A 6,000-nucleotide genomic window follows, 5' to 3' on the forward strand; every position below is an offset into this window, starting at 1 on the left:
CCTTTTCTTGCTCATCGGATAACGTCAGCTGGCTCTCGATATATGCAGTACCTTCTTTTTTTTCCGTAATTGCCAGTGAAATGTGCTATTTTCTTCTCCCTCTCTGTACCGCTGCTGTGCTACGCTGGACTGAGCGCAGTGGGCGCTAGAGCAGGCACAAGCAGGAGGGGGGAAAAAAAACCTCAAGCACACAGTGAAAAGCGTCTGTGCCGTTACCTCAGCTGAACCTTCGAATGAACTCGTTGCACTGCCTCAGTCACGGAGCCAGGAGACGAATCACTCGAGTAGATTCAAAACAGAGGGGTACTGTTGAGCGTGCTGAGCTCTGCGCTCTGCACCAGCTCTAGTCAGAACATTCACATCTCCTCTTTTCTCCTGTCATGGTAAGTAGGATTATGATTTTTTTTTTTTTTTTTGAATTTTTTTTTTTTTTTTTTTTTTTTTTTTTTTTTTTTTTCATTGTTGTCTTTTCTGTACATGCGTATGTCTCAGGCATGTCCGTCACTCTCCCGACCTGTCAGATAGCTTATCAGACTGGTGTTGGCTGTTAAGATTGCAAGGCGACAACAGTCTGTAGGCTGTCTGACATTTTGGGCTCTTTCATCTGACCAGCATCCTGTTTTGTCCTCCTTCTGTTACTGTCATTGTCTCAGTTAGCATCAGTTCCCATTTAGAGGTGTGTGCTGCGATGTCACTTCCCTTTATCCCAACCGCTTGTGAAACGTCAGAGACATGGGTTTATTGTTTATTTCCTCCATGCTGACGTCTGTGAGGGTTTTTAATGTGGTTTTATGTGGGGGGAACTGTGTTTTCGCGTGTTTGCAAATGCAGATGTAGTGATGTCAATAGTGTACTTCTGTATATGTGTACGTGTGTGTGTGTGAGAGTTGGCTCTGTCCAGAATTTCCAGAGAATCCAGACAGTACACACCTTATTGCAACACATTACATTGTGACACCCAGTCCTAGGTATAGTACACGCAGTGCTCACCCAGCTCTCCCCTTCCCTTTTACACTTCCCTCTTCTCTTTTACTCAGAACTTTCCTCTGTTGCTCAATACGCACTTTTTTTGTAGGAGGCTGCATTTTATTGGAACAACTCTCTTAAGGGGGTGTTTTTCTAAGGGCCACAAATTGGTAATTATACAAAGCTGAAAATCATTGCTTGACCAGTGGATACTTTTGCCGCAAAGCCTCAGTTTTATTTTAGATGATTTTAGATTTAGATGATTCTTTTTTTTTCTTGAACAGAGCAAAAGGGTAAAACTTTTTCCTGGTCATAAAAGCAAAATCATTGGATAACACTGGAATGGCTCGCTGGCTCAGAGAGTGTTTTTCTTGGCAGTTTCAGGATGTCCTGTTCCATAAGGGAGCCCCCTTTTGGCATGCCTGTCTGAATGTGTGTGTGCATGTTTGTCTAGAAAATCTGTTTATATTTCTATGTGTAAATGCCTGTATTTCTTGTGGAATAGATGTCTGTACCTGAGTTATTTAAAAGGCAAATTCACTGTTTTTTTTTCTGCTTTCACTTTAAATAAAGTCTGTTGAAAAGAGGATCGGTGTTCTGTTCATTATGTGATAAGTCTTGACCACACGGAGCCGGTGTTGACCCTCAAGCCTCCAAAGAATCTCACATGTCAGCCGAGAAAGAGGGACAAGGAGGATACTGAGTCCATCACAACTCCAATTTCCCGTCTAATGTTTCACATTCAAACGGTTATCACATTACTGATTTGCTCTCTCCACACTGACATCATCTCCATTTTAGATTCCAAGTTAAGCCTTTGCTGTGAGTTGTGGTGAATTATAGCTACACTTATACTCTTGTTGTAAATTGTACCGGTTTTTAAATACAACACATCATAAAAAAGAATTTGTACTAGTATTACAGGTAAACAATAATGTGAAACATTTTTCATGCATAAAGTGTTTTCTTGCAAAGTTATTCAACCATTTGAAAAATTCTTGTTATATAAAATGTTTATTATGATCTAAATTTGGGTAACTTGCTATAAAATAAAAATAATAAAATCATTTCAACTATTTTTTGTCGGTTTAGTTTCACAAGCATTTACAAAAATCATAAAACAATCAGTAAAATTCACGTATCATACATCATACACTATATATTATATTGATTTTTATATGATGCAGGTATTTTTGACCTCAGATCAATTCTCTCTTGTTATGACATGAAAAAGAAAACGGGAACCTGACATCAGTGTATGCGAACACAGTATGATCTTGTGTCCTGAGGTCAGATGTGTGACCTGTGGTAAGAGACCCCTGTCGAGAAAAGTCCTGTTCCCAGAGCAGCCACACCCAGAGCACTATGAATACGACTGTTTCCACCCACCCACCCCGCCCCACCCTGCCCCGGGGCTCCGGCTGAAAACCCAACATGCAAATCCTGCCTGTCCAAACTGGCTGGGGGACTGATATTCAAATAATGACACTGCTTTTGTCCTTCCTCGCTTTCTCTCTCTGATCTCTCCATATGCTGTACATATACTACAGTTTGAATCCGGTGGTGCTGGTTTAATTCCTGGCAGAGTGACCCCCCCCCCCCCCTCCCCTCCACCCCCCCCCCCCCCCCCCCCCCCCCCCCCCCCCACACACACACACACACACACACACACACCACCTCCCTCACTGTGTCTCACTCCAGTTTTTTTCCCCTCCCTGTCAGCAGGCTAACCACCAAGGGATGCTGAAATATCCCTGACTTCATCCGCCACCCACCCACCCACAAGCCCACTCTGCATTTGGTTATCCACTTAGTTCCTTTCACACTCTGTCTCATTAAATTATGCTGACCATGTGGATTTTTTTTCCCTTTCCTTTTTTCATTCAAAATCACATTAAGGTCCTTTGTTTTTGTGAGCAGAAGTCAGGGGGTCATATCAGACCAAATAGTCTGTCCTGTCATGGTAATGTGTTACTGAAAAAGATGCTTACCAAAAGATAAGCCACTGTTGTGTCAGCAGAATAGTCTTACACACCATTTGTAGAATGAGAGAAGACACTTAGATTTTTAAGAGGAATATTTTTAAAAACTGCATTTTCTAAACTCAGAATTTCAAGTGTGCCACAATCAAAATAGTGAAATACTGAGCATTGAAGTGGAAAAACGTATTTACGTTCTATCTATTCAAAATACTTTAACATTAAACATATCATTATAATTCCCATTTGTTGGCAGTTGTCTGCCCTAATAATGGTCCCTGTCTTTTTATTAACCATCATATACAGAAGTCCTGAAAGGCAAGAGAGCAAAAGAAAGCAATTATTTTTCTCTTGTGTGTACATTTTTACACATGTTCAAAAAAAACAAAACACTTGAAATGTGAGTTTTACTGCATCCAATGTCAATACCAGCTCCAGCATAAACTTTGTCTGAACTACAGACAGCTCATATTCATCTCATATATTCACAACTGACCAATGCAGCAGTGAGTTGATCTCTCTTTCTCTGTTACACACACATGCTTGTATGTGCACATCATAACTGCGGTTACTGCAAAGTTCCAGCAACAAAAGTTTTAGTTCCCTTTATTGTGGCTTTGGCATGCTAAGATGTAACAAGCTTATCAGCGGCTTTAGATTCTTCATAATTCACTCCATCTGAGAGGAGATATTATTGGTCTCATTTGAATTAGATCACTAGGTTGATTCAGGATGATTGAGTGTCTAACTAAACTCATTGACAGGCACTTGGCTGGCCTCTGTTGTTGTATGATTTGCAATTATTCAAATACAGTAATTCAAACCATTACTATCTAATGATGCACTATTTCTGAGACTGGATTTGACACAACAAAACACATCTTCCTGTGTTGTGTTCAACTAAATTATGTGTGGGTATTTTAACAGAGCATAGTTAGGCAGGAGCATCTGCTGTTCCTGCCCACACAGTGCCAGCATGGCAGACTAATGGCTGATGCCAGGTGGCAATGCCAGGGCACCACAACGAAACACACACATCCCCAGCTCTTCCGCCTGCCTGTTTCTGAGGGGTTAACTCTCCAGTCCAAGTCAAGTCGTGTATTTGTTGTTGTACTTTCAAACTGTTGATAGATTCTACATGGGCAACATAAATCAATTTGTAGTTGTGATAAAGCTTTCTTCTGTGTTTGCGGGGGAAATAAATCTGAGAAAAACAACACTGGCTAAACTTGTTGTCCTCCATTGTCCCAAACAAATCTCATTCACAAATGACTAACATGACAAACATGAGTTCTTTCATGGGTCAAACACAGGAAATCATTTTTCTCCTTACATGCCTACACAGTATATCATTGTAGACCTGCATAATGACTCGTCATGCTTCTTCACTTCACCTACCTTTGGTGCCCCAGGAGTTTTGCCAAGAGACCTGCGTCATTCAGGTGTGTCATAAACACAAAGGGGATGTGAATGCGTAGTAAGATTAGAAAACACAATAAAGCAGAAGTGCTGCGTGCCTGAGAGTAGAGTGGGTGTAAAATTGTAGAAATATACCTAATACTCCAACACACACACACAGTCAGAAACACACATCCGTTTGATCTGAGAAGACGTCAAAGTTAACCTTTCTAATGCTTGAAATCAGACAGTATGGACTCTCCTCCGCAACAGATTTTATCCACAGGCACTGCGTGCATCTTAAGCACAGATTTACGTGTCAATGCAGGTTACTGTGTAATGACATGATGCCATCTCAGAAATATTACTGAGGAATGCCTCTCACTGCCTTCCAAGCATACCAATGCTGGGAATGTGTGGTCTGCTCTTTCCGCTGTAGATGCAAATTAGGCAACACTAGAATGAACCGGAAAAACTGCCAATAGATGCATACTTGGTCAGAGGTTAAAGTTTTACAGGTGCACTGGGAATACGTAGAACACCTTGATTTTTTGAGGGGTGGGGAAATGCTAATGGAAATAGTCACTGTCCAGCTTCAGTTTAAAAACACAAATAAAACCCCCACAAATATCAACCTGCTAGGGGTGCCAGAAGAAAAGTTGGGGGTGTCACCAAAATTATTAGGATTCATCCTCTGAGGACCATGAATAACTTTACCTGACATAATGGTAATCCATTCAGTAGTTGTCTGGACATTTCACTAAAACTCAAAAATATTAGCCTCAAGTGCACTGTTAGCATGCAGTTAGCATTTTAAAGCACATGTTAAAGGGACAGTTTAACATTTTGGAAAATGCAGTTTTTTGCTTTCTTGCAGAGAGTTCGATGAGAATAGATACCACACTCATGTCTGTGCCCTAATTAGGGAGCTAGAGTCAGGATGTAATTAGCTTAGCTTAGCATAAAGACTGGAGGCAGAGGGAAACAGCTAGCCTGACTCTGTCCAAAGGTAAAAATAAATTTCTACCAAAACCTCCAAAGCGCACTTATCAATACATTATGTCTTGTTTGGTTTTGTACACAAACCAAAATGTAAAATCAACAAGCTGTGGTTTTAGGATGTATACATGCTGTAACTGCTTTGGTAACTAGCCACGGAGCACAGTGACTTCCTGGAGTCTTGCCATGCATAACATGCTGGGGTTTATTATTTAACGTGTTAGCATGCTAATGTTAGCAGTAAATGTCATATTGTTGTGGTGCCAGCCCTCAAGAACCAACGAAAAAAAGCTTCTTTCTACATTCTCTGATGTCCTACAAAACAAAGACAGAAAAATCTATCAAACACGCCACAGTATTCTCTGTGTCTATATACCGCCATCAAAAACATATGACATTACTATTACAAACTGAAGCTCTCAGCATTTATGGCATTGCAATCAGAGCTAATTTTAGTCATGTCCACATACTCTGCATGAGGCCTGTTTACCGCATGCAGTGTGGTTGTGTGCAGCATGCCCATCAACGTGCTGCAAACCACAAAGAGCAAACAAAACCAGACACATCCATGCCAGACTACACAACAAACACACTGTGCTCCCAGCTCATCTGGATTGGCTTGTTGGCAGTGATATCCCACCATAGGACCTCACCTGAG

Source organism: Thunnus maccoyii, chromosome 13 (genome assembly GCF_910596095.1).
Source record: "Thunnus maccoyii chromosome 13, fThuMac1.1, whole genome shotgun sequence".
NCBI classification, from domain to species: Eukaryota; Metazoa; Chordata; class Actinopteri; order Scombriformes; family Scombridae; genus Thunnus; species Thunnus maccoyii.